The 17,850-nt window shown below is 42.2% G+C and overlaps 1 protein-coding gene across 3 annotated transcripts in view; it reads left to right on the forward strand.

The window, feature by feature from the left end:
- PLCL1 (phospholipase C like 1 (inactive)) overlaps positions 1-17,850 on the forward strand; it is a 210,120-nt gene that overhangs the window by 71,808 nt on the left and 120,462 nt on the right. The window contains exon 1 of one of the 3 annotated variants that reach the window (XM_062619707.1): positions 8,372-8,447. The exons of the other annotated variants lie outside the window; for them this stretch is intronic. The gene's annotated coding sequence lies outside the window, so the exon portion shown is untranslated. Of the gene's footprint in view, positions 1-8,371; positions 8,448-17,850 lie in introns of those variants that run through there. 3 annotated transcript variants of the gene reach the window in all.

Genomic DNA, 17,850 nt, shown 5'->3' on the forward strand with positions numbered 1-17,850 from the left:
CCCTCCTGTTTAATACTGCTGTTGACTCTATTGTTGAAAATCCTAGACAGACACAGCACATCTGTCACGTAGCTTAAAAATGGTGCTAGAAGATACCTGTTTCGCTGATGGCACAGTCCTCTTATGGGGCAACTCAACCAGTGTGAAAACAAAGACACACACTTCCCAGTGGGAATGGGGAAGAGCAACAACTCCTAGAGGTTAAAAGAAGTATAAGGTAGGACATGTTTCTGTCTTCCTGCAGCACTGGGATTCTCTAAGCTAAACATTATGTCTTCCCCGTTGTGTTTGATATCTTCTGTGAACATGTCTGATCACTTTTGAATCCTTTTATGCTTGCTGATCTAAAAGCACCCAGGCAGGGTTACTGAAAAGCAGGGAGAGAGGAGCTGACTCGCACACTTTCCAAGTGACTTTTCAACAACAGGAGGTAGTTATAAGAAATAATACCACTGACTGGCACTTACTGATTGGGCAGCAATCCATCTGTGATGCTGTTTTTATTCTAAGATATGAATGAGTGAAAAATGAAAGTCTCCCAAAAGGAGGAGGTAATGCTTAGATCTGTCAGAGCTGAGACCTCAGATACACAAGGTAAAAGGTGAATTGGCTTATGTTTTTGTAAAGAAGAACATTTCTAGGATGCTTGGGTAAAATGTAGAATGTTATCTATCTTAATAATTCTTCACATTTCCAAGGGTAAGTCTACTCTTAAAAACAGAGGGCACTGGATGAGATTTTAGGAAAATGCTTCTTTCCACCCATACCCTCCTGCAACAGAACAGCTCAGCAGTGGTGAGGTATAGTAGGTACAGAAAGGTTTCTTCTAGAAGCTGATGCTGCTTACTTTTAGCTTTCTTGAACTTTGAAAAAGACATAAGTTACAAATGTCTTCAGGAAGTTAAAGAATCTTTAAAACCAGTGTATGCTGAATGAATTCCATACTGAAGCACAGAGCCACTGTGATGCTGCCTGTAGTGCAAACAGCTCATGCAATTTTAGAAGCTTTAGGTATGTATACAACTGCCTTGTTCATAGGATTTTCCCCATAACCTCTTGGCTGTGGAAATCTGATTATTCAAAAGTCTTTTTCTGCATGTTTTCAGCTATTTTTAAACAGCTGAGCAACTGCATCCAAGTAGTTCTGTTTGTGGAAAAGTTTATACAAGGGAAGCTGTTGCTATTGTTATATGGTAAATCCAGTACAGGGCTTAACTTAAAAATGGGTTCTCTGTCCCTGAAGCCCCCAACATTGCCTTATGGTGGCTGCAGAGGAGTTGCAGAGTGTGGAGTAGAGGTGCCTTCTCCTCACTGTACCAGACCTGAGGTGTACTCATGCACTGAAAACCAAAGTGCACTGCTACCCCCTGGCCCAGGCATCAAGCCTGGGTCTCCTGGAGCACCCTATGTCCTGCTGGCTGGGCTGCATTCCCTGGATTTGGTGGGGTTAGCAAGACTTCTTCTCTCTAATTCCCCATGCTGTTCAGTGGGCCCTCTGGGAGATGAGTAAAAAAACCAATTAGGCTTCAATAATGACTAAGAGACCTGCTGTCAATGCTATTGCTTGCTGGATTAAAAAGCAAATTAATAAATACAATAACAAGGCTGATGTGATCACCAAATTTATTCTGCCCAGTTTATCTGATGAAGTATTTGAAGTATTTGTTTAGTTATTCTTCCCTAGCAGTTATTTATGGCATACCGCATACTGCCATAATAAAGGCAAGCTCATTCTTTACTTTATTGAAGCTATCAGACTGAGAGCTTATCAAAGCTGTGAATGCAGCAAAGTGTCTGCTAGCTCCATTTAGATGAATCCCAGAACAGAAAACCCTGCAGAACAAGGTTTCTGAGAGGTATTTTGGGGTCTTCTCCTTCCCCTAGTTCAGCCTTGCCTTGTATCATTCCCGTGCTCCCATTGCTGAGAGTTGCCTCTCCTTCCTGCCAGCGGAGGGCTGTGCCAGCAACCCAGCTCTCTGTGGCCTGACTGGGAGGCCCATCACAGAGAGCTGGACACCATGATAACCAGCTCAAAGTGGTAGCATGAGTTTAGCACTGTGCCATGTGGACTGGCTTGAGACTCTCTTAGTTTCAGCATGCCCTGTAGACTTCATCTGTGAGTGCCTCTTAACTAACAAAGCATGGGTTAATGCAATAGCTATTACTGAAATTCATGTCGTGATCTTGCTGAGGTTCTCCAAGCATATACAGGTATTTGGCTATTCCTACTCAAGAGCATACTACTTTGTTCTCCTTTAAGCATTTATTATATAAAACACAGAGAAAGATGCTTACCTGAGTTTTCTGAACAGCGTTTGAATTGAAATGCCCTGAAGGCAAAACGATAACGTTTGAAGAAGAAAATCCAGGTCAGCATACGTGTGCTGAATGCATTGCTAGAGCAGATTGGGCTCTTGTATGGTACACTTGACACTGTAAGCATAGACTATTCATGCAGTGCTGTTTCTGTATTTTAAAAAAGGGAAAAACGGGAAAAGAATGCTGTTGTAGTGGCATAAATAACTTTGTATTTTGTATTTGTATTGACAGTATTTAAAAGTGCATTTGGAACTGAGCCGAAGTGTCCACATTTTTGTTATTTTCCGATTTGTGGTCCTTGCAGGTACTTGTTGATTTCTTCTCTCTGATCCCAGTGATTTTGATTTATGCATGAAACTGCAATTAAATACTTATGCTAGTGCTCACAGGGCAGAGCTTGGTGTACAGGAGAAGTGCAAAAATTAGCTCCATTTTATTTTTAAAGGCTTTCAGTTTCATTTCTTCTTCAAATCTCAAGTGTTAAATATGGAATGCAGCCACTGAAATAAAGAAAACCAGTTACTTCTAGCTTTGCACATTTTACTTGTAGACTCCCTGAATAATTACTTATCCACTTGATGTGTGGTATCTCGTTCCAGTGACACTGTTTAAAGATGTGAATTCTTGTTTATGGCATATTTCATTCTGACAGGAGTTTACAGAGACTTCTTAGAGATATTTATCAGGAAATATTGACATATAGAGGTGAAACAGCTTCTGTCAGCAATTCTTTGCCCCACTGAGTATTATGCATTGTTCTAGTTGTTCCTTGCTTATAAAATTGCATGCTCTACTGTATCAAGAAGCATGATGCATTTCTGTGGTCTGTGGTTTGTGGCTGTTCCCCTGACAACAGGGTTTTTTGTCATACTCTTTTTGCCCCATTCCAGCAGGCTGTGTTGTAAAGGATGAGCTGGGGAGGAGAGGCTCTCCCCACCCATGTGGCCCTTCCTTTTTTCCTTACCTCCTGGGAAGATGACCTTATGCCTCTGGTGCACTAACAACTAATGACAGGCCCTGATGCTGACAGAAGCAGCATGATTCCCAGACTGCAGTGCCAGCTGCTTTAGAGTTGGAAAAAAATCCAGTTGATCAGAGCAGCCTGTTTTGCAACAGCAGCAGTAGTATTGGATTGTTTTGGGGTCTGTGTGCAATAGAGGCTCAACTATGTTGTTGGGTTAATCTTAAATGTCTAGAGATAAGAGGGCCAACATGTCCATTCCCATCTCTCTGGCTTGTCAGCAGTTGTTTGAATGTGGCAGGTGGTCTTAAGATAACTGGACGTAGATAAAATTCAGTTTTCACATTTCAGTTTCTAATTCGGAGCACCCCAGAGCTGCAGGTTGCTTATTCAACATGCAGCCTTCTGCAGAGGCAAACTGGATCTACAGTTCCTCCCAGATGCACATGGAACCAACACTGGAAACCAACATCCAAAGTAAGAAGGTATCAGGCTGGCATGCTGACATCCTGTGTTGATGATGACTGTGGCTGAGAGGTTACTAAATTAATGAAAAGTTACCCAAGAATTAGCTGAGAATCAGGGGACCATGTTCATTGAGATTATTTGTGTGATCAGAAGTTTCCTGGCACACAGGTTGGATTCCTGGATTGTGTAGTGTCTATCACAGGGTAGTAGGCAAAAGACTCTCTTCACAGAGAAGCAGGGAAAGGGAAGGTTGCACGCAGCCACCTCAGTAGGGTTGCCAGGTGGCAAGGTGATGACAAATTATGTTTTGTTACCTTGTGGTGACTCATGTCACGCATATCACATCATACTCCAACAGTGAAGGGCACAGAGGGGCATGCTGTACATCATTGCTTTGCCTTCTGTACTGAACTGGATGTGAGTTCACCTTTGGTAGTCCAAAAGGTTCTCTAAAAAGGGGTCAAAAATGTTCCCTTTATTTGAGGGTGGTGGGAGCAGCTCTGTAGCTTGGTACATGTTTGGTAGCTGTGAGATGGTGATGTAGCTTATGGGTGAGAAACAGAGGTAATAGGCTGTGCATGGGGATGTCTGAATTCCATGTGGCTGTGATTGTAGGTTTTGTGTACACCTCAACTGTCACCTCCACTGACTTTCATATTTTGCCAAGAGATGACATCATTTTATAAAGCATCTTACTGCCAAGTGAAACAGTTGAGGCTAATGAAATGATTGCATAATGCCATTGAGAATGCGCTGCACATACTTGGAAGACATGCCAAAAAATGAGCAGCCCATTGTGACTAACTCGTGGAGCAAAAGCGCTGGTTATTTAAAACAAAACAACAAACCCACAAAACAAAAAGAAGGCAACCCCACAGAACTTCCTTTGAGTTAATAAAAAATACACACAAAAGAATAGGGAATCTAAACAACTGAAAGGTTAAGGGGGCTTTTGATAGCTGTAAAACTCCAGCAGCCTGCAGGAGGATAGAATAATTGGAAAAGTGATGGTTGTAGCTCTGCCGAGAAGGGTATATACAAGTTTAGGCTTAAATCTGTTTGAAAACATACATGATTGCCATGGTATTGGTTTTGAGGTGGAGAAGAGATTGTATCTTCCTCATCTTCAACTATCTTTAACCGCAAACAACACACTTGAACAAGAGCTTCTGTTTCCTACCAGAACCCAGGTGCTTCTATGAAGATGAGTATGTCAGCTTGTGTTTGGAAGAGCAGCAGTGCTGAGTGCTTCTGGAGCAAGACAGAAGGGCAGAACCTGCAAGCAAATGAACGCTGAAGAAGAGTGGGTTTTGCTTTGCCACATTGCAGTGCTGTGTGTTTCAGCTTGCTTTGTGAACAGACAGAAGCACTGCCTCAGGCTTGCATTTGTCAAAGTGGGGTTTATCCTCTAGCACAGCTATGGGAAAGTTTAAGGGAGTTCACAAAGTGTTTAAATGGATGAGGACAGAGCAGATTGTTGTTAATTGGCTTCATCTGCTCCTTCTGGTCGGAGCTGGGGAGAACCTGCACTTGCAGCTCATAATTACAGGTGGCTTTGAGTTCCCTGCTCTGTAGGAACTGGGCTGCTGCCAGCTCTTCTGAGCCAATGGAAAGGAAAAAGCAGTTGCACAGGGCAAGGAGCGGCTCAGGGGCAGAAGAGCATGTGATCACACAGTTATGTGGAGTGGTGTTTGCTGTTGGGACAGACATTTACAACAAGCATTGGATTGTAAGCTCTTTTTGGGCTTGCCTCGGTAGTTGCATTTATCCCTTGGGGCAAAGCTGTATGTGCTTGGTTTGGTTCCTTCCTTTTAAAAGCTGTTCTTACTCCCTGTCAGTAAGCTTGTCTGACAAGATAAACAGATAGTAGGTGGAATGAATTTATGGATGGTTTACTGAGCATCTGAAGAGAGTAACTAGTCATGAGATCATTAGTAATTATACTGGCTTTGCTGAAATAATTCCTTTCCAAGTTAGCTACTATCAGCAGCCATAAATTGTTAGATTGAATCTTGTGATTCAGATAAGTGTGGATTAGAAAAAGTTAATATTCCAGGGAAAATATGGAACAACGGTATTTATATGGAAATGGCAAAATTTCATTTGATCCACTTCACTGTACAGCATAAGCCGACAAATGTAGTTTTCATATGTTTGTAGAAGAAAATGACCGTAACAGATGCTGTGAGTTAACTCTGAGAAAGCTATATGATCAATAGAACTATGTGAGAGGATTGAGATGATTAGGACATGTGATTCATTTCAACAGTGATAATGCATTTCTCCATGCTGTTTTGGTGTGATTTATCCAAAGCAATATCCAGTAACAGCCAAAATATATAGCATAGCTAATGTGGGAATTCTAGGTGGAGTTAAGCCGTATAGCTCCACTGGGGATATGCCAGCTTTCTGCACTCGAGTATGTGGCCAGCGATTTTCTCAGGAACAAAATAGAGCTCCCTAAAGACGACTTTTGTGAAGAAAATTCCTATTCTGTACTAATTTTGGTCTCGAAAGGTTCTACAAGGTAACGGTGGAAAATAGCCCAGCTATTTGTTGAAACAGTCCAGCTACTAGTTCAAAAAACTTTTGTTTGAAATTACATTATCGTTTACTTAAACTGATAAATGAGTCTTGGCAAGAGGAGATGTTGAGGGCTGATCTTAGAGACATGCAAATGGTTTGTGTTTTCAGCAGAGCCGCAACCGGCAAGGCAAGAATGGCGTGGTGCTCCCTGTGGTTAACACAAAGTGTTACTGGCATTGGGCAGTCTTTCATGACCTTGTTAATCAGGGAAAATGAAAATATGACAGAGATCATACTAGCCTCATATTGACTTGACAGAATGCGACACGTTGAATTAGTACTGAAGTTTGGGGAGTATTTTGTGACATTACTGCTGGAATTGTCCTTTGCAGGGTTTGTAATTTCTCTTATTGGTTTACTGTCTTTTTTGGCTTAGAGAGCCCTATTAACCCTCTAAACAAGGTCACTTTTCCTTTAACTACATGAACAATAGCACTCGTTGTCATTGGGAGGATTTATGTGCACAGTGAGTCTAAAAGTTTACATTTTAGAGTCTTTCCCACGCACAAAAGTTTTAACTAACCTAAAAAAATAAAGAAAGAATCCCCAGCGCAGTGGAAAGTAGTAAAAGTTATCACTGTCTCCCGATGCAGTCACACTGTGAACTGAGCTCAGAAAAATTCTGTACCAGCAGTATGAGGCAGGTTTTAAGCAATATGCACTATTTGGGAAGAAGGCTCTGGGCTATTTCACCATCAACACAAAGGAAATTTGGCCTACCTATGGAAAATTACCTATAAAAAATCATTAGCTCCCAGTGGTGCGCTGCCTGGAGGGACAGGGATGTGGTGTGGGAGGCAGATCCAGAGGCATCGTGTCCTCCCGGGCGGCCTGGGTAGGGAATGGGGGAGTGCAGGCACCTTTCATGAGCCCCAGTTTCCTACTGCTGGGCTGGGGTTGAAGAGCAGTCTTGAGGGAGAGCATAGCCTGGCAAAGGCTCAAAGGAGCTGTTAACAGGCCCTTGAATGATCTATAACCTAATAACATTAACAGACTGGAGAACCCCTCCTTTCAAAAACATGGAAAAAATTACATTAAGGAGCTATGTCTCAGAAATGAGTGTTAAATGACACTTAATACATAAAGCCAGATGAGAGCTGGGTGAGAAGAAGGAAGAGATGCTCAGAAAGGAGGATCTCGGCAGGGGGAAATAAAATCAACAGGCCTCAGAGTCATGGAATAACGTATGGCTGTGTAGCAGTGAGACAGTTTCTTGGCTCTGAGCTTGGAGGGGAAGTCTGGAGAAGATCAGGGAGCAATAAACAGGAACAGTTTATAAAGGACATATTCTGCCGGGCAGATTTGATCAAAACTTTAGATCAAATTACACAAGTAGGCGATGAAGTACTTGCTCTGTCTTAGGAAAGGATGCAAGTGCATTGTAATGAAGGGATAGCCTTGCAGAAGCTTCTTGCCATAGCCTTCAGGTTGAGTTGTATGTGGGTGTATGTATTACCCCGATCTGTGAGGTGAATGGGGCCAAGGGGCAGCTCAAGGGAAGGAGTGGGGAAGAGCAATAAGCAGGACTGGGAGGAGTATTCCAGGAATCAGGTTTTGCATAAGGGCTCAGCTGGGGAAAATAAAAGTTGATTCTGCACTGAGGCTGTCAGACATGTAGACTGAGGATCCTCCTTCCCAGAGTGACCAGCCTGTGTTGTGTGCCAAGTCCTGACCTGCACTAACGGTGGTTTCATAAAATGCCATGTGCTGTTTAACACTGTCACCCTGTGAAGGCAGAGGTGAGCTGCAGAGGTGCTTAAACTCAGCCGTGGAATTAATATGCTCACGCTGCTTGGCAAGTCAGAGGAATAATGTAAATGGGAGAAAGTTTCTGGAGGACTTAAAAATACACTCAGGAAATAAAATGAGATTCAAAGTGGAAAAATAGAAGCTGGCACATTTTGGGGGGAAATAATCCAAAATGCAGATATTCCATGAAGGCAAAAGAGCCTTGGAAAGCAGCAGTGCTGAAAAGGCCCTCGAGTTGATCATGGAGATTAATAGGAGTCTGTTGTGTGACAGGAAAGACAAGCCAGCATTGCTGTCACATTGCCTGCAGGACTCTGGATGACTCTGCTGTAAGCTGGACACCTTGCCCAAGGTTAGCAAAGAAGTATGATTTTTAAAATTAGGATTTTGCATATTTGGAACTGCTTTTTAATGAGTGGGCTGTTGGTAGAAAAGTTATATTGGCTCAGTTGAAAACATGTTTTATTAACAAGTTGGATTATTTTGTGGCTTTTTTTATTTTTGTCTTTTAGTGACAGCTTCTAGGGTGTAGAATCAGAATGTCAGAAGTGGAAGAGTAAGCTTTTGCCTTAAAACTAGCCTAATTGAGGCAACTGAAATATAGAGGTCTTAAGGCGACTCTTTTGGTACTGTGTTTGGCGCATGGCAGTCCAACCTCAGCATTCCTAAGTAGGCTGGTATGTGTGAGGAGCTGTGTGGGTAAGGGTCTCTAAAGTTCAGCTACTGATCCATTTGCAGACTAAGTAAAGAAAGCTTTCTAAGTTCTTATTTTTATAATAGATCTTATTTCTTTTGGAGGCGTGTCTGGTGTACAGTGTGTGCTGCCTTTGAGGAAAGGGCCTCAGCTATGTTAAGCATAGCAAAAAATAGTGGGTACTTGGTGTTTTTGCATCCAAATTGCATATTATGTGGTTAGTGTGAAACAGGCATTAAACTAAAAGCATCAAGTAGTTAAAAAGTTCAGAAGCTTCCGCTTGAAAGACTCATGTTATTTTTAAAGCTGTAGCAATTCTAATTAGCAGACTTGTCCTTCACAGAGAAGAATATATCCAAAGGGCATGGCTGCAATCCAGCTGTAATTGCAAATGTTTCTTATATTCAGCAATCACAACTGTTGCCATTGGGAAGCAGAGAATGCTTTCACCGTTCAGGGAAGGGTAATTTCAGTGTACCTAATGAACACCTCTCCAAGTAAGTAATTTTACTACCCAGTGTTAAGCAACCTGTGCACATGCATTTCCAAGGATCGGGCACTTAGCAGCAGGAGGCAGGGGTGGTGCTGACCTTCCCCCAGCATCTCTGTGCAGAAAACAGTGCTCTACCTCAGTGGTCCCCCAAATTCTAGTGAAGTTTACGAAGAAAGATACATCATCAAACAAAAAATATTGTACTTTATTTTTATATTCTTTGGGGGTATTCCCAGTGTAGTGGATTTCCTTCTCAACATACTGGTATAATTGTTTCAGCTGTGCAGTTGATAGTGATGGGGGCTTCTGTTCAGCAGCCCAAAGCCAAATATTTGCACTGATAACTGTCTGCTGTTCTTTCTGCTGAGAGAGTAGAGGATCTTCCACATGCAAATTGGGGAATGCCACTGCTGGGTGCAACAACCTCACAGAGACTGCTCTTGCTGAGCACAATCATTTGGGAATAGAGAGGGAAAGATAATCTGCATTTTTTTTCCATCGCTGTTGCTTTCTCACCGGAAAGAATCTGTCTGCTGCCCATGATCTGCTTTTGGAAATGAAGTGGTTCAGCCCAAGCAGGATAATCTCTCCATTTTTTCAGATTGTCACTTAGAACAGTTTCATCATGTTCCAGCAGCTTTTATGAGTGTGCGTACAGTTGGAGAGCGTTTTCAGAGGAGCATGATGCAACTCAAGGTGTAAAATATCTTCAAGCCAAATTTTTAGACATGGCAATAAAAGAATGTAGTTTTTCTTTTTGAGGGACTAAACGTGACTTGAGGACACAGGACAGGGAAGTCCATTATCAGTATGAACAGGCATCTAAGTTTAGAAACCCAAACTGATGATCTGCAATATAGCAGGATGGGAGTTGCTGTATACTGAGGCAGGTGTTTCAACTGCTTTCACTTTGTACTTGGTGCTGAGAAGAAGGAAATTGCCTTGAACTATTGATGAAGGATGCTCTTGCCAGCCAGTGTGCTGATGCTGGAAATCTGTTGCAACTTTACTCCTAGTAGTGAAGTTGCAGACATACACAACCATGGAACTGAACCATACCCACAGTGCAGGTACTGCTGCAGTGTGTTTGCTGACTATCTTGAGCTTTATTAGAGAAAAGAGTTTATGGAAATCACAGTATTAGGTCATCCAGAGCTCTCCTTTGGTATCTGTGTGTTTGGCACACATATGTTTTGTAGTGACGCTTCTGTTCCTAGAGGCCTGTAGCTCCTCTTGTTTTATACCCACAGATTTTAGATCCTCGTGTCAGCCTATGCCTAGAAAGGCTTCACCTTGGCATAGTTGGTGTACCCCAGTGTGATTAGAAGAGGATAAATACAGGCAAAATATTTCAGGTTGGTCCTTGTGATCAAGCTTAGTTCTGCAAGGCTTTTGAGCAAAGAAATCAATGATGATGGACTTGGTAGGTACTACATGGAAAATGTTTATAATATTGAGATGGAGAATGACAATTCCCATAAGTATGGGAATAGTCCTACCCAAGGTAACTGAACAACTCGAACGCCTGATAAGGAGCCTCTCAAAATATGGAGGGAATATCTCAGGTTTTTCAGTTTTATACTTCTAATAAAATCAAAGAGAACATCCCATATTTCTGTTTAATCCTCAAACCTCAGTCTGTATTTTCCTCCTCACATGTATTACAAGTGATTGTCTTTTCAGGCAAGTGTTTTACATGTGTCATTTAGGGTTGATGGTTTAAATGACATGAAATGGAAAAAGTAATTCCATCTATTGACTGTGTAGCATTTTATCACACTCATTGGAACTGAATTCACCATCTGTGCCTTTTTGTCAGGGTCATTAACAGTGTTTCCTAAGCATTTATTTGTTAGAGGGCTCTATTTTCTCGGCAAGGTAAGTAACTTTAATGCATGTGCCAATGTTCAATTTGAGCAAAATTATGGGGTAGTTGCTGCATTTTTTTAAAAGGCAGGTTTACTTTTTGTTTCTAGTTCTTTCTTTGTGAAGAAAAACTGATTTTGTGAATGAGTGACTCTCATCTCATCTAACCATCTTTTCTTTGCTTCTGTGCTGTCTGAGAGAGATTATTCCCTTGTGCATTGTGAGGCTTTCTTTAATAGACTTTGTTAAAACTGGTAAACCAGATATGTCACTTAGAAGTTATATTGTGGGCTAGAGACACCTTTAATTGGAGCACCATGTCTCATGTTTACATCAGAAACAGGGCACAGCTCTCTTGTGGAGTACTAAAAAAGACAGCTTCAGATTGTGTTGTGCATTAATTTACCCCTGCTTGAATTTGGCAGTCTTAAAAAAGGCATCAGTTACTTTTGGGCCCTGCCAAAATAGCTCCCTCTGGCTTTGCAGGTAGCATTTAGCCTAGCTATACCTGTCAATGTTACACTTTCTCCTTCACTGCCTCCTTTAGAACTCTTCTTACTGTAATCTCTTTGGTGGACTTCCTGCCACCCCTTTCCTGCTCCTTCTCCCAGTTTTGAGACAGATCTGGATCTCCTTGAGGAGCAGATGCTTCTGATGAACTTCAGGAAAAAGAATTTCTCCAGTCAGGCTCCTCCTTCCCAGCTCCCCCCAGATCTGGCTGCTGCACTTGCTCATTAGAGCAAAAATGCAAACAGCAGCAGATGCCTGTTGGTGGTAATTAGATAAAAGAAATGAGTACTGTGAATGCTGCAGTGAGAGGGGAGGTGCTTCCCAGACAGGTTGAAGAGGGATCATTCTGACTTTGAAGGGCTGTTGCTAGACTTCCCATAGCCCTGCTTTCCTAACTGCTTGGCTAATTAAGCAAACGCACCTCCTATGTTCTGTCCTTCTAGTTTCTTTCTGTCTCTTTCTGACTTACATGTCCTTCATTCTGCTTTCATTTCACATGGCTCTACTAGTTGTTAGTTTTGGTTATTGGTAATCTGCACTCCTGTGCAGTGGCAGTCACTTGGAAACACTGATTTCTGCCTGGCTTTTATTTCCCAGAGCGTGGCCTCAGCTGCCTGGGGACACAGAGGACTAAGTGACCTTTACTGCAGCTTCAGCTGCAATAGCTGTGTATCAGAGTGGTTCAGCTGCAAGCTTGTGGGCTGGCCTTGGCTTTAGAGACAGGTTGTCTCCTCCTGTGACTGGAGGAGAGGTGGGAGATCACTGCACAGAGCAGTGTGGGGTTGAGAGCTAGAATGGGGAAGTTGCTGGTTAAGAAGCAGCAAAGGATGAGCTGCTTTACAGTAGTTGCTGTGCTTGGCTCAGGGAAGGCAATGGGCCTGGGTATTCTCCTCTTTACATCCTCACCCACAGAAAAGGCATCCTTAGATGTGGAGAGGCAGTGGACAAGTGAACCTGAGAAGGGGATGGTCATGATGACTTCTTGTTTTCTAGGCCAGCGCTTTGAGTGACTTGGTAGGCTGAAAATAGGCAGAGGTGGTTCTAAATGGCAGGAAGACTGTTCTGGTAGGGCCCCAGGAAGAGATGCCACAAACACTGGGGAGCCTCAAAAGCATCCTCTTGTGCTTTATCCAAACTGACACTTAAGGTGCTGTCAGGCTTCAACCCTACTGTATTCCTATCTCAGGATGAGATGTGAATAGCTTGCAGTTAAGATGCTTTATGTCTTGGGTTTTTTTTTTTTTAACAATAAGCTGCAAGTAAGTGCTCCATTGTGTATTAAGACCCACAGTTCTTTGAAAACTGTGAATATGGTGCAGACTCCTTTGATGTTTAGTGGAGTGTGTGAAGCTTCTAGCCAGCTGGCTTTGTGTTTCGCTATTACTTTGTGAGGTTCTTGGTTGTCAAGTGGACATTATCAGCAGCTATGTGTGATTGCAGTGTCATTCCAGGTGTGGCAAGCTCTCCTAATAAGCATTTTTGCATAGTGTTCAATCTAGGGTTTTCCTCTTGTGCTCTCTTGCTGTACAGGTTGGACATCTACACAATCAGTTTACTATTCCAGTAGCCAGAAGGAAATAGAGATACTTATTTATGAAGTTTCTGGGGGACAACACTTTTAAAGGGAGGGGTAAATAGGAATCAGAAAGTCTGCACAGCAATCTTGTTACCTACTTTTCTATTTGGGTTAGCTCTCTGGGCTCCTCCTTGCAGCATGTTTGAGGCTTCCTGGTGGAGGCTTTTATGTTTTTTATTTTCATCCAGGCGTTGTGCCTGCAGAAGATGATCTGAATCAGGGGAGCCTTGGCTCCTTTCTAGGCTTCCAACCCAGCTGTGGGGTTTTCTTCAGATGCAAAACCTTCCCTCAGGAATGTCTTAATCCTTACTTTGATTGGGAAGATATTTTGGTGTACCTCACATAGTCAATTGGTTGTCCTTCTTTCTTTTGGAAATTATGAAGTCCCTCGGACATGGCTGGATGAGATAAGAGACTGCCTAGACAGTTGAATTGAGTCCGTTCGGTGTTCAGCCAAGCAGAAGAGCCCTTCTTAGCATATGAAGCAGAATGACAATAACTCTTTCTTTCCAGGCTGTATGGTGACCAACTTTCAGAGTATATTGGGTTTGTGTTATGAATCCTTTGGCCCCTGTAAACACTTCACCTGCTAATGACATTTTAGGCAGTTCTGTAACTGAGCTGAACACGGGCAGCTTGCTCTTATCTGGGGAAAACACAGTAGAAATCAGTATGTTGTGAGCTCTAAGAAAATCAGTTACATCTTTCAAGGAGACTAATTTAGAAACACTCTTCAGTGATTGATTGGTCTGATGTATTTGATGTACAGTTCAGTAAAGAAAGATGCTAAGTAGGATGGCATATCATTTACAGTGATAATAATAAACCAGTCCAGTGAATTCTTTCTGTGCTCTAATGATGTACTTGGTTTGCGATACCCTCCCCTCATGTTATTTCCTTACTTTCCACAATAAAGCACAAAGTGCTGGTTATCACGGAGGAGTTAGATCTTTCCACAAACTGGCTTAGGGAAATGTTTTAATACATCTGTGGCTGTATCCGTGACTGGCTCTCCTGATGCTATCATTTGAAAGCAGATGACAGCTGCAGATAAAACGTATGACATAGCATATGATTCGCGTGGGAATGGAAGCAGAACCTCTGGGAAATATACTCCCTCTTCAAGAAGAAACATCAACATGTACAGTTGAGTATGTCACTTAATGAGCTTCCTTGGTCTGCAGGTCAGACCTGACATTAACCAAAGTGACTTGGAATGATTTTGCTCGGGTGGCTTAAAAGGTCACATGTAAATTGAGTTTTGTGGCCGCAGATGACTTTCTAATGGATTACAAGCTTTATCATGAAAGCATCGGATACAATCAGTTTATACTTAGAGGGGGCTCTGACTAAGACTGATTAGGTGAAATTAAAAAGAGCAGAAAGCCAGGCTGAATTTCTCTTAGGGTTCACGGGGCTTGTTTCTTCTTAGACACTGAGACCCCGTCAGTTTGGGGATTATCTCCCAAGCAAAATAATCACATTCCATCTAGGGGCATCTGAAACTAAACTGGATGAAGTACTGGGAAAAAAACCTGTCAAGAGCAATCCAGCACTAGTAGTAAAATGGGCTGAATAACCTCAGACTGTTTGAAAAGGCCATGTTTACCATGTCAGCAGAGAGTACACTGCAAAGTCTGGCATATCATTCTTTTTTTGCTCCTAGTGTACAAAAATACTGCAATGCCTCAGATAGCTCCTGAGAAAAACTGATAATGGCAGTCTACATTTCTGTCCCTTGGACTTCATATTAATGTAGAGGGAGACCATGCTCACCCTGTATTTTTACCTTCCAGCTACTTCAGCGCTGAGATACTCTAGCCAGTTGTACAGCTGAGGAGGACACGGGGACTTGTTTTCTTTGAGCAGAAAACAACATTCTTTTTCATGTTTGAAACCCATTTTACTAGGATATGCACAAATCTCTTCCTTCTCACCACTAGCACAATTAAGGGAAAAGAAGTGTTTAGACAGACAAGTGCAGTATTGAAAGTGTAAAAAAGGACATGCAATAAAATTCTGTGGAAGGGCTGCAGAACTTGATGGATGATCATAAACGTTTTACATGCATGTTAATCCCACAGATGCTGCTGGCTGGTTAGCTGCTCACATCTTTGAAACTGGATGCTTGTGGAGGGAGTGACTGTGGTGCTGTGGTGGATTTGCGGGCAGTTGTTTTATGAAGGTTCATAGGTGGGAATGTAGCTGCTCTTGAGGATCCAGTTGATGTGTTCTTATAGACCAGGGAATGGAGGTAGCACCAACTTGAGTGGAAAACTGTGTTCTTGAAAGTCAAATCTGAGTCTGGTTCCCTTTGAAGCTGTTTTAAATTCGTATTTTCAGATTCCAATGTTGACAGTCCTTGTTCAGTTGCCTTATTTGAGCCTGTAGATCCTTCTGGGTTGGCAGGCTATATAAAAGCACAGATGTTCACTCAGAGTTTAGTCTGCAACTGCTGAAATAATTGCTCAATGTATGTATTTCATGTATTTATTCAGATATATTTTTATTTACTCTTCCTGCAGCATATAGATGTGAATTAAAATGACTTCATAATTGGCTTACATTACTAGACAGTGATGAGATGTAGGAACAGCTATATTTCAATCTAGAGAATATTTGGGTAATGTCATTTTAAGAACAAAAATTTCTTATCTCTGACTTTTGGAACAAAAGAGCTAACTCACGTTCATTTGAAAGTGATTTTCATTTGTAATGGTAGGTCATGTTGAGTAGTGTGACAGTATGACTCAAGGTTTTATAAATGACATCTCTATGGCTGACTTGTTTTGAGAAACTGTTTGAAAATTACTATGGGCCAAAGCGTAAGTCTGTATTGCTCCTTTTTCCATTTTATGCAGAGGAGAGAGCTTGTTTCTGGAATGCCTTTAATTGTAACTTAGAATCAAATGTGCAAAAGGCTGCGTGTTGGTTATGCATTGTAATGGGGGTCAGTATTGAGAAGCGTGAACCAGACACTGAAAGCAAGCTGTTTATGTAGAGGCTGATCATGGATGGTGAGCCTGCATTAGGAAACCCATTTGACCTTAGAGAATAATTGCAGGATAGTCAGTTAATGTTCCAGTCTTCTCACATGGAGTACTCATAGGTCTGGCTGCTGGATATTTGCTGACAATGTTGGGATAATAGAGCATAGCAAATGGGGAGATTAATTAGGGAGATGATCCAATGAAACTGTAAAAAAATTATGATGAGAAAAGCAAACATCTTTCTAATACACTTTTCACACTCAATAGACGTCTGCTTTTGACTCCTTGAACCGCTGTTATAATAAAGCTGAGGAGCTGCAAAGTGCTGCCTGGGGCATGGGGTGGGGAAGATGGTTGGCAGTCTTTGGGTGAGTATCTTTAGAAGTAAAATAACTTTTTTCTTGAGTGTATGTTCTTGGGTGAAAGAGCCCATCTGTAACAAAACACAGGGGATGTTCTTTGTTTGTTTTTATCCCCACCAAGTTTATTTAAGAGCTGAATTCTCTGTAGCCCAAGAACCAGACTGTTAAGCATTTGGTCATCAAGGACTGAAAAACTTTATCCATGAAAGTCTGTGTGATTCTGCCAAGCAAGCATTCAGCATAAAAAGCTCATTTCTAGTTTCTTTGAAATTCACTGCTCAGTAGTGAATGTGTAGTGGATATAGTAGATGTCCAGCCATACCTAGGCATGAGCATGGAACAACATGTATGAACCTGGGGGGTGCTTTAACCACTGGAGAGACATGCTGAGGGAGGACCCATCAATGGCAGCTATAAGCAGGAGACTGGGAATGAAGTGCCAGCCTCTGGGGCCTGGAGAGCAGCACCCTTGCCATCCCAGGGCAGAGCAGAGGTCTGGACACTTGGCATGCTGCTACATAGAGTAAGGGTCTTAAACTAACTGCTTTGCTTTGGGCTTTGCGTTAGAGTTGAAATGCAGAACAGTTTGGCACTTTCCTGTTGCATGTAACTCTTAAAAGCAGGCTCTAAAATCTTTTTACTGTTCTCTTTTAAAAATAAAGGCGACTGCAGGAGATAGAATACAGCAGTACCAGAGCTTCCTATAGGCAAATATGTTTGCCAGTCTGACCTTCAGTCACAGGATTCATTTATCACATTAGTGGGAGGGCTGGTTTCACATCACCTTGTGGGATCCTTCAGATATTCATCTTACTGCAGGTAGTGCAAGCCATAATAAATGCTTCTGGATTACAGCTCCCATAGTAATTGCTCATAATCTGCATATGGTGTGAAAGTCAAGATGCCTTCCTGAGCTGTCAAGCAGTGAGAGAGAAAACAAAGCACAGTAGCGAACAAAGGTTGAAGAGAGTCAGCAAGCACAGCCTGCAGATGGATCTGTGCGGGTGACTCCCCTGTTGGGCTGCATGTCAGTTTGACCTGGTTTAGGGCTGGATCACAGCAGACCATGTGGAGAATTTACAGCCGTTTTCAGGTTGTGGTGCTGCCCATCTCTTGCTGTAGAAATCTCCTGTCTTAAAAAAGAGACAACATGGAAATAGCAGGGACATTGTAATGAAATCATTATAAAGATTGACAAGCAGACTTTCCATCAATTAGGTGCCCTCTCTTACACGCTTTAGCTTTTCTGTCCATTACCTTGCATTAGTTGGCCCAT

This window comes from Pezoporus occidentalis, unplaced genomic scaffold (assembly GCF_034315485.1).
Source record: "Pezoporus occidentalis ecotype Australia unplaced genomic scaffold, CSIRO_AGI_Poc_V1 ctg213, whole genome shotgun sequence".
NCBI classification, from domain to species: Eukaryota; Metazoa; Chordata; class Aves; order Psittaciformes; family Psittacidae; genus Pezoporus; species Pezoporus occidentalis.